General features: G+C 38.9%; 1 long non-coding RNA gene across 1 annotated transcript; it reads right to left on the reverse strand.

Moving 5' to 3' along the window:
- Window positions 1-248: 248 nt before the first annotated feature.
- LOC308663811 lies at window positions 249-3090 on the reverse strand. The gene is made up of 3 exons (XR_014025495.1): window positions 2939-3090; window positions 2422-2516; window positions 249-327 (listed from the first exon to the last, which is right to left on the reverse strand). It is a non-coding gene; the product is annotated as an uncharacterized lncRNA (long non-coding RNA).
- Window positions 3091-12025: the final 8935 nt, after the last annotated feature.

Consider the following 12025-nt stretch of genomic DNA (forward strand, 5'->3'; position numbering starts at 1 on the left):
GTGTGATAATATGGATGTTTTCATATTTAGCCAAAGAACCACAGTTCATTCAGCCTAATAGAAATAATATCCAAAAGGACAACTGGTTTAGAGTTCTTGGGTTATTTTTAAAGTTAAGTTGTGTGATGGTAAACCAAAGTTTCAAATACTGAGATTTGTGAAAACATAAGGAAGAATCGTTTACCCATTTTTAGCTGTCAGAGTGGACAGAAATGCTAGATGTATCAGTTCTATCACGATATGCATTTGACACATTTTTTTATTATTAATCCTTCTAAGCTTTGAGAAAACATGGAAGACTAATAGCAGCAGGGTTCCAATTTACACCTGAAAAATTAAACAAGGAGGAAAGCATTACTCTAAGAAAAAGGCATCGTATTTGAATTTTAAAAAGTTTCACGGATTTGAGTGACTAACAACAGTGACATACATGACAGAGTTTGTCCTTTAAATCAGTTAAAGCTGAATTTAAAAGGCACCAAAATTAACATTTTCAAAGTTCTCGAAACATTTGAAGCAACAATTGAAAATCTTCATTTATGAATGGTGTGGATTAAAAAGAAAAATTCTATTTTTTATTTAACTGAATTACAAGAGAAATATGGTAAAACTTTATCTCAGAAATAATTTCTGCAGCAATTAAAAAAAACATTGAGCTAAATGAAGCTTAAATGAATATTTCCATCCAGTTAAACACCAGGAAATGTGAGTTAGAAGCCCATTTACTGCTGACACTGAAAGCAAAAAACAGTTAAATGCATCAGAAGCAGATTCACAGTTTTCTTCTGATTCTGTCTTAAAATTTTAACGAATTATTCTGGTTTATTGTTGGGTGAATTGTAAAAATCGATATTGATATTTTATCTGAAAGAGTAATTTAGCAGCATCTTTTGATGCCAAAAGTGATGAACTGGTTTCTCATCTTTGTTTTTTTAAAAAATGTACATATAACTAAACTGAATGCCAAATAAGATTTGATGATAAAAGTCTCTTCCTTTACTTCTGAAATAAAATTGTTATGTGATGCAAAACATCTAATTCTATTCTTAGTTAATTAAAAACTACACACTATGCTTATTTAGAATAGCTTAAATACCGAAAATGAATTCATTGGTTTGTGCGTGTGATTTCCTTTTTAAAATATGTAGTTATATATTTACAGTGCTTTTTTTGTAAAAGAAAAAGGTGCCGGAACTCACACATATCATACAAACCGCCTTGCCTATCCTACAAGGTTCCATCCAAAAAAGGTGCCGGAACTCCGTTCTGAGCGTTCTATGAGAAAAAAAGCCCTGTGTATTTAGTATCACAAAAAGTTACTAAAAAAACAGCCCCTAAGCTATATTATGTTTGACAAACAGTCCTATAAGTATTAACAGTGAGAACACTGAAAAAAAATGGTAAGGCTTTAGGTGTAAATAGTGTAACCTGAGAAATGTTGGAATCAAAGTATAGGGTACTCATAGAGTAGCTCTGTGACATATTTAACATGTGTGTGAAAATTACACCTATGCCTGACAATTTGGCAGAGTGATGCCGCAAAGAGAAAAGTAGCAAGAATGAATGCAAAAACTATGGAGGAATTAGTGAATTGGGTGTGCCTGGGTCAAGAAAGGACAAAAAAAGAATGTTGAGTAGCTTTAAGGCAGAAGATGTGCAGAGTAGATTTTTGCTCTTAGAAATATATAGAATTTTATTTTACATTACTTGATTTACTTTAAGATTAAGTGAATAAGCTTGAATTTTGGAAAGTTTTACACAATGTGCAGTTGAAGGATGATTCCTGGTTGCATTTACTGTAGAAAATATATATCAGCTTTACATCTTATGATGGAAATAAATCATGCATGAAAATAAATGGAATGATGAAAGGCACACAGTTTTCATGGTTAGGATGCTGGGATGGAGGTTAGCAAGCCTCCGTGTGGAGACTCAGGTGCTGCTGTGGGGCGGGGTTGAGCTCCCATCCTTTGCTCCAGCTCTTGCCAGGGTTGTGAAAGGAACCCTCAACTGGGTGTCCCTCAGACAACAGTGATGACACTGGCTAATCCTTTCAACTGGTAGCATCCTGGTACTTCTGACACGAGTGCAAGCAATGGAATGATTACTAAATGGGTAAACACTAAGCAGTAAATAAAACATGAAGGTATGATATCTTCTTGGTTGTTTAAAGTGTTTAGGGACAAATGTGTCACAAATAATGGAGGTGACTTTAAAAGTGTATTGGTTGGCAGTATGAATTATAATTAATTGTGCCCACTCAAAATGTAATGCCCATTTACTGTACATATTTATGTTCAACTCAGAAGATTTATATTCATGCATTTTTACTCATAGGGAAGAAGGAGTTAATCTTCAGTTTGAACTAATGATTCCCAGAAGCTTAATTTACTTTCAGCAAATATTGTTCAGGAAACACACCTCCTTGAAGCATCTGTCTTCCTCTCCACCTCCTCTTCCTTACACCTCCCACACACCTTGCTCTGTCCTTAATCTCCATGATATTTCTCAAACTCCTGTATACCAAGCCCGAAAAACTTATCAAATTCCAGTTCGACTGTGTTTCACTGAGTACCAACAAATAACGAGAGAGAACATTGAAATGAACAAATTAACAAAAATAATCAATAGGCCACAATGTGTCCTTCATTAAAACTAAAATTTGAATAGAAATTCTAAAACTTGTGAACATGGTTGCATTTATTGAATAACAAAAAGAACTGTTTCCATTAATTAAATTAAGAAAAGTGATATCCCACCTGTCTTCCAGGTGGTGTATGTGGTTCTTTTCCAATCCCAGCCCTCACTGTTGAATTTCATAATAATTGGCTTAAGTTGATTAGTTTTAGAAATAATAACTATTCCAATGAATGTCATGGCTGAGTAGAAATGGAAGCATAGGTTTTCCTTGTCATATTCCAGTACTTCACAACTATACCTCACTGAAGTTTTTAGATTTTAATTATCATTTCAAGAAATGATTAGATCAGGGTTCTTCAATCTTTCCGGCTTTGTGGAGTGGCAGGGTGCTTTTGCTCTCCTTTGCTTAGAGATGCTGAATTGTCACATAAGATATTTCTGTCTTGTCAGTTTCCTTCCTAAAGATATAGAGTAGACACATTAGGGCTGTCCTAAGGACATGGCCCAGAGTGCAAATACTAATTCCAAAAATACATCATCTATAATAATAATAATAATAATTTAATTTCTATACCGCCCTTCTCCCGAAGGACTCAGGGCGGTGTACAGGGCAATACAATAAAATACAACATACAAAAATTAAAAAAATATTAAATATTACAGCCCAATTCAATACATTAATACAATAACATTAAAATACCCCTAAACCCATCAGACCAGGCCGGCTTGTTCAAATAAATATGTTTTTAGGTCACGTCGGAAGGAGCGAAGGTTGGGAGCCATCCGGAGCTCCACTGGTAAATGGTTCCACAGGTCTGGCGCGCCCACAGAGAACGCCCTCCCCCTGGGGGCCGCCAGTCGACACTCTTTGACCGACGGCACCCTAAGGAGGCCCTCTCTGTGGGAGCGCACTGGACGAAGGGAAGTTGATGCCGGCCGCAGGTGCTCCCGTAAGTAACCCGGACTCATGCCATTTAGGGCTTTATAGGTCATAACCAGCACCTTGAATCTTACCCGGAGGACAGTGATGGTGAACCTTTTAGAGATCGAGTGCCCAAAAACCACCCCCTCCACCCCTGCCCACCCACCGCCTCCATGGCCCGCAGATCACCCAGATGGCCCTGCAGCGCCATGGCAGCCACACCCTTCGCCCACGCCCCACAGCATCATCTGCATGCAATGGGGCGCAAGGGCAGAGACTTGTCCCTGCTGCCCAGCTGCCATGTCCTTGGCTGTGCTGCTCCATGCGGGCCATTCCCAGGGGTGACTCCTCCAGGGGGGCTGCTGGTAAAGAGGGGGTCGCGGGGTGAGGCGGGGCTGGGGCAACGGCACACATGCATGCAAGAGGTGGCTCTGATTGCCACCTCTTGCATGCGTGCCATAGGTTTGCCACCACTGAACTATGCCAAGGTGCATAAAAAGGACAGATAAAAACAAGGTTTTCAACTTTTCCCATAGGGTGAAATTGGCTGTCTCTGCAGTGCTTTCATTGGAACTGAGAACATTAGTAGTGTTGGAAGTTGAAGCACATTGTATATGCGAATGAGTTTTCCTGAGAGTAGAATCTGCTCTTAGCAGTTACTAGTACAGTAAAGCAGGTTTACTTATGTAATTGTAACAGAAAGGAGATTTATATACAGGAAATATGTCCTAGAAATGGGCAAAGCCTAGCAGAAACTGTGAGGGGAAAAAACTCCATATAGTTCAGTGTTCTGTCTCAAAGGTGCTTTTTCAAGAGGCAACTGGACTTTATTTGTTTCTCCTTGAAACAAAGAGTTCTAAAGAAACTTCATGGATGAGAAGCAAAACATCTTCGAAGAAAAACAAAGCAAGTCCAGTTGCCTCTTGATAAAACATCGTCACCACAACCTGGATGACTGAGAATCTCCATAGACAGTTCGGTGTCCTGCTTTGCTAAACACAGGGGCCTTCAAACTTGGTCCTTTTATGACTTGTGGACTTCAACTTCCAGGATTCCTCAGCCAGCTTGCCTGGCTGAGGAATTCTGGGAGTTGAAGTCCACAAGTCATAAAAGGGCCAAGTTTGAAGACCCCTGGCTAAACACATTGCAGTTGGAAGTCCACAAATAACATGGAAGTTTTCCCTTTTTTTCTATTTCTCCAGAATCTGTTACAGGTGTTTTCGACTTACAATCATTCATTTAGTGAATATTCAGTTTCAACTGCACTGAAAAAAGTGGCTTATGATCAGTCCTCACTCCTCACACTTTCAACCGTCACAGCATTCCCTAAGGCCATGTGGTCAAAGTTCAAATTCAACTGGCATGAATGCATGACAGTTGCAGTGGTCCAGGGTGATGTGACTGCCATTTGTGACCTTCCTAGCCAGCTTCTGATAAGTGAAGTCAATGGAGGAAGATGGAGTCACTTAATGACTACAAGGATTAACTGGGTGGCTTTGGGCCAGTCACTCTCTCTCAGCCCAACTCACTTCGCAGGATTGTTGTTGTGGGGAAAATAGGAAGAGGAAGGTATTTTGGATATGTTCACCATACTGAGTTATTTGTAAAAATCACAAAGATGGGATACAAACAAAATGAATATACTTGCAGAAGTCTTAACCAGCAGAGAGAGTAATAAAAGAATTCTGGAAATTATAATTCAACAACATCCAGAGAATAGGAAATACTATTAATTTCTTTGAACTCACCACTCATCTTTAGAGACTGACCCTGCTTTTATCTATGTTGGGACATGCTGGGATACTACACATCCTCTTCATGACCTGTTTTCTTTGTTACTTTCTGGGAAGAGGCTTCGTGGTATCCAAAGCAGAACATACAGATTCAGTCACAGCTTTGTTCCATACAGTATTAACCTTGTGAACTCTAAAGCTTCCTCCTTCCCTTATGTATTCAGGATGGACATTGATTATTATTTATATGTTACCTATATGTAAGGGTGTAGGTCTATACATATGTTGTATATAGTATGTTTAAAGAACCATGTAACATATTGACTTGCTTGTTGAAAATAACTTAATTACACATAATCAACCAATGAATCAACACATTAGGGCATTTCATTTACAAATTTGGAATCTCTGGTTTTTCATCATATTTCAAATGACAAAAGCTACATTGCTAATTAAGCCATACTTAGAGTAAAGTATATAGAGTAGCTGATAAAATGAGGCTTCTGTAGTATATATCAAAAAAGGCAGAAACCTTGATCGGGCACAATTACATACAGAATTAGTTCAATAGAATTCTGACTAAAATGGAAATCTTAGTTTTTAATTCTGGTTTTATGGGGTTTTATTTATCTGATATTCGTTTTGCTTTGCAGGTAATTACACCCTCCCCAACTTAAAATCAGTTACAAATTACCAAATTATACCACCAGAGGGCAATAATCCACAAAACTCAAAGTACATTTTTAATCAAACTGAGTTTAAAACTTCTTTTTAGAAAAAACATGAATACCAGTTTGTCACTTATTCAGCTAGTATAAGAAAAACTTCACCGAGCTCCAAAAAAAAAATCAGATACCACCTTAGAGAACTACTTAAAGTATACCCCAGGCAAGTACTGCTTGATCCTTATAAGTCCTGCTAATAAATTATCTTTTTTTATTTTGGGGAAACAATCAATAATAATAAACTGCTAAGCTTGTAAGCCGCCCTGAGTCTTCGGAGAAGGGCGGGATATAAATGGAATTAAAATAAAATAAAATAAAATAAATATCAACAATAGTATTTTATTATTTGTTTATTTACCATGCAAGACCAAGGCACAAGCAATCATTTACCAACAATACTGTTTCTAAGAGTCTTCTGGACAAAATAAAGTGTTGTAAACAAAACTTTCTCAATCCTCATAAAATAAGATCTGATGGTAAGAAGTTGAAACATGCTTCTTTGTTTTTCTTAATTCCATTATGTTTCCGTCTGATTAGTTTGTTTCAATTTTTTCAGAGATTCCTTCAAGAAACTACTTTTATTCTTCATTGTACATATGCCTCCCTTTGCTCTTTCTACATTTTGGTTTAAATTAGCAACTCTAAACACAGCTTTTCAGGGTACATTTTTCCAAAGCCACTTAAAAAACACCACAAAATTTAAAAGCTGTAGGTGACAACTACTGATATATCAAACCTGAAATATACACTCCAATAAACATTTAATTTAGAGAGAAATAATGAATAGTTAAGAGTTTAGCAAGAAGGATTAAAAATCCTTTTAGCTGAACACATCCTAAACTGAAGCTGCCTATTAAGCTTTACTACTTGACGTCAGTATTTTGCAACTGTCCATGTTTTTAGCTGGCACAGCCACATTTTTTGTAGACTTGTCCTTGATAAAATCTTTTACACTTTCACTCTATTGAAAAAAAGTTTTTATTAATATACTTACACATGGACAGCAATTCTTTGTGTTTTAACATTTTCCTACTGTCCTAATAGCACTAGTTTGTCTAATTTATGCTAATTTATGATCTGATTAACTATAACTGAATAATCTGTAATGGCTACATTCATGCAACATTTCAAGCCATTTTTATCATTGTTAATAATCTTCAATACTCTAGTTTGAATCATAGAGTATGCTCACCTAAACAAAATATGGCTGAACAATAATTTAAGGGAGATTAGATGATACATCTCAGTACCATTACAAATTAAAACCCGGTTCTCACAAAATGGAGGGTTAATAGAGGGTTAGGAAGTTGTACAAACATCAAAAGGGATTAACTGATCCAATGAGTTAATTCTCAGGGATTTAAAATTAATCTCCAAATATATCCAGTCTTACATTAACCAAATGGAGTTATATTAATTCTATTTAGTCAATTATATCATGGGAACATACAGCTGGTTTGGTGTAGTGGTTAGCACATTAGACTAGAAACGAAGAGACTGTGAGTTCTAGTCCTTCCTTAGGCACAAAGCCAGCTTGGTGACCTTAGGCTAGTCCAGGGGCAGGCAACCTCGGCTCTTTTATGACTCATGGACTTCAACTCCCAGAATTCCTGAGTCAGCATAGCTGACTCAGGAATTCTGGGAGTTGAAGTCCATGAGCCATAAAAGAGCCGAGGTTGCCTACCCCTGGGCTAGTCACTCTCTCAGCTTTAAAAAGGATGCAATGGCAAACAACTTCTTAAAAAAAACACTTTGCCAGGAACCTGTCTAGTTCAGTCACCAGGAATCAAGACGGATTCAAAGGGACAAAAAATAAAGCAAAAGAAAAATCCCAAATTCAAATACAAATCAGCTAATCTAATTTGTATACAGCCAGAAAGAAAGAAAGAAAGAAAGAAGAGAAATGGTGACTGAAAAATGAAATCCTTTATTACGAAGCTTGCTACTAAAAGCTAGCTGAACGTACTGACTGCTGCAGCCAAACTATGCTTAAACCTGTCTAGCTGGCCTGTGGGGAAAAGGTTAATGACATTATAAGGTCTTTTGGTATTGCCCAGGTAGATGACCATTTCCTGGAGAAAACAAGGAGGAAAGTAATGAGGTCAAATTTTTGAACCAGTTTAATGTGATTGTTAGCTGTCATTAGTAGCATCTATGGGCAAGAAAAAGGGTCAGTCTGAAGAAAATAATGTTGCAGCATTACAACACAAACATCACCTCTTTTGTACAATATATACATCAGGAAGCTGCTTGAAGTGCTCTAATGCTTTTCTTATTCTGACAAAAACAAGATTCTGTAGGTACCACTGCTTGTCATTATTGCTTGTTTGGAAATTTGACAGAGTTAGTGGCTGATGGGATGGTGTGCATTGTAGAAACCCAGCAAGAGAGTGTTCATTTATCAACTAAATCATAGTGCAATTTGCTTAATATTTGTTAAGTAGGCTGTTGGTATGTAGCTATTAAGCTTTATTCAAATAAATTATTATTATTATTAATTTTATTTGTATACCGCCCTTCTCCCGAAGGACTCAGGGCGGTGAACAGGGCAAACATATAAAAGTACAAAATACAAAAGTTAAAAAAGAATTAAACGAAATGCCCAAGCTACAATAATAAGTTAAATACATTTAAAACCACAATAAAATCCCAACCCATCCCCCATCAGGCCAGGCCGGCTTGTTCGAATAAATAAGTCTTCAGATCGCGTTGGAAGGAGCAAAGGTCGGGCGCCATCCGGAGCTCAACTGGCAACCGATTCCATAAATCTGGGGCGCCCACAGAGAAGGACCTCCCCCTGGGGGCCACCAGACGACATTCTCTGACCGGTGGCACCCTGAGGAGGCCCTCTCTGTGGGAACGCACAGGGCGGAGGGAAGTTGACGCCGGCAGCAGGTGATCCCTAAGGTACTCCAAACCCATGCCATGTAGGGCCTTGAAAACCATTACCAGAACCTTGAATCTCACTCGGAAGACAACTGGGAGCCAATGCAGCTCACGGAGCAGAGGTGTAACATGGGAGTATCGGGAGATTTGGCTGGTGGGGACCAGGAAAAGAGCCTTTTCTGCCATGATTTTCACCCTCTGGAATATCTTGCCACTGGAAGTGAGATCCATCCCCATCCTCTTGCATCCAAACCTGGCAAATAGCCTAGGACCCTGATGGGGGTGCTCTATGCTGGAGATGGCTGTTGGAAGAATCCATCCCCACACCACTCATGTACCGATTCCTAGTTTTATCCAACTTCGGTAAATGTTAATGTTTTTAACATTTTAAATATTTTTATATTCTTGCTTTTATGGTGTTGTAAGTCATCCAATTATGTTGATAATGAGATGGATGCCATGTCAGTTAAATAAATGAATAAATAACCACGGTAAATTAAATTATGTGACCCCAGCTATAAGACAGTGCTTTATAACATCCAATTCTTGGCTATCTAACAGGACCGAACTTTTGATATGTCTCACTAAACATGAGAGCAAAAGAATGTGCTCAACCATACTGACTCTGTTGGTACACAAATACATTGGCAATTGTTGTCAGTCCACTGTTGCTGCTATCTCTCCCTTGTTACTATCTGCCTAGTTAATTAAGATTGCTGAATGCATTCTTGTTGCAGCTGTTTTATATGATGTATAATCAGCTCCATTCTTGAATTAACTACTCCATTAAATATCCTTACATTACAAATGTAATCTGTTATGGTCAATTTCATACAGAGCAAATGGAAAAAAAATGTGTGCTATATTAAGTCTCTGACAGAGCACCCGGTCTACCCAAATATGGGACAGAGTAATCTGCCTTTCAGCCCCAATCTAGGAGCATTTTGCAGGCAGATGTAGTTACAACGAACTGTGTGTATATAGTAAATTTTACTGACAAAGAGTTAAAGGGAGACTAGTATAGCTATTTCGAGCTAATTTTATACACACACACACATACACACACGCACACACACTATATACTATATTATATATAGTATATAATTTACTATATATATATATATATATATATATGGACGTGGTGGCTCAGTGGGTTAGGACGCTGAGCTTGTCGATCAGATGGTCAGCAGTTTGGCAGGTCGAATCCCAAGTGCCGCGTAACAGAGTGAGCACCTGTTACTCGTCCCAGCTTCTGCCAACCTAGCAGTTCGAAAGCACGTAAAAATGCAAGTAGAAAAATAGGGACCACTACCGTGGAAGGTAACAGCGTTCTGTGCGCCTTTGGCATCTAGTTATGCCGGCCACATGACCACGGAGACGTCCTTGGACAAAGCTCTTCGGCTTTGAAACGGAGATGAGCACTGGCCCCTAGAGGGGGGAACCTTTACCTTTACCATATATATATACCATATAAAGATTTGTCCCATGTTTGGGGCCTAGCAAGGTAATCTAAAATAGTTAACAAGCATTTGACACATATCTCCCCTTGCTTCTCAGCTAACAAAGCGAGAGAGAGCCTGTGGCTTAGAGTTGAAAACAACTGCCTAATGTGCAATCAGCCCAGGTTCGAATCTCAGAAGGGTATGGCTGACTGATGAAAACTAATAAGTTTGAAATGCATATCAGTCTCCCTTAATTCTTTGTTAGCAATTTAAAATTTACACAAATATGAGCTGTCACCGGTGTGACTACTGCCTGTCGATGGCCTTCAGGTTAGGCTGACACAGGAAATAAAGATTTGTCCCATGTTTGGGGCCTAGCAAGGTAATCTAAAATAGTTAACAAGCATTTGACATATATATATATATATATATATATATATCTCCATTCTACTTTCTTAGGCACTTATATGTTAGAATAGCTTACAATTAAAATGCAACAATATATAATAAATAATAAAATAAAAGCTAAATGGAATCAGAGATAAAATCTTCCAAAAAGATGTCATATGTTAGGACCGCATTTGAACAGAAAGTTTTAGTCAACTGATGGAAAACAGCAAGGGAAGGCACCAAATGAAACTCATGAAAGATTGCATAATTTGGGTACAGTTACAGACTATTTCCAGATCACTTTTAGCATAGGTGGACACCCAGTGGTGGGATTCAGCCGGTTCGCACCAGTTTGGTAGAACCAGTAGCTAATTTTCTGTTGCCCAGACCCAGAATGGACTTCCTAAGCAGCATCCAAGCAGAGAACCGGTTGTTCATATATTTGGATCCTACCACTGTGGACACCCCCCACCCCCACTCCCTCAAAAAATCCCTATCAGATCTCAGGGAGGAGTTCTGAGCTGTTCCAAATGTTTCTCTGATCTGAACTTTGAGTGCTATAGAAGGGCATGTAGGAGGGATAAAAACTCAAGATGGCACCATGAACATATCATAAAAGTCCCACCCCCTATTTGTGTTCATGTGATACACATTAAAAGGGGCAGAGTTTACATGATTGCCATTGCCATTTCACCTCCTCTCTTCCAACCCCTCAGATATCCTAGTGCTGTTTCCAATTTTGTTGTCAACCACAATTGGGGCCAGAATTCCTGTTGCTAAGCAAGGCAGTTGTTAAGTGAGCTATACCCGATTTTGCGACTTTGGTCATGATTGTTAAAGAAATCACTACAGTTGTTAAATAAATCACGTGGTTGTTAAATGGATCCAGCTTCCACCATTGACTGCTTGTTGGTAGATGGCTGGGAAGGTTGCAAATGGCAATTACATGGCCCCAGGACACTGCACCATTGTACATCCATGCTGGTTGCCAAGCCATGAATGTTGATCATATGATCACAGGGATGTTGCAACAACTGTAAGGGTGAGGACTGGTAATAAGTCACTTTTTTCAGTGCCATTGTAACTGTTGTGACTCAGGGCCAGCCTGTGGTTTCGGCAGCCGGCTCAGATGTGTCGGATGACTCAGATGAGGGGGAGGAGGACCGTGTGGGAGACGAACCGGTTGATGATGGCGTGGAGGCTTGGCAGAGTTCCCAGCCGGGGCCCTCTTCTCAGCTGCGTGAGCCCGATAGTGCGGAAGATGATGACCCACAGCTGGCCCTGTTC

The sequence above is a fragment of the Vipera berus genome, assembly GCF_964194415.1.
Source record: "Vipera berus genome assembly, chromosome: 2".
Classification (NCBI taxonomy): Eukaryota; Metazoa; Chordata; class Lepidosauria; order Squamata; family Viperidae; genus Vipera; species Vipera berus.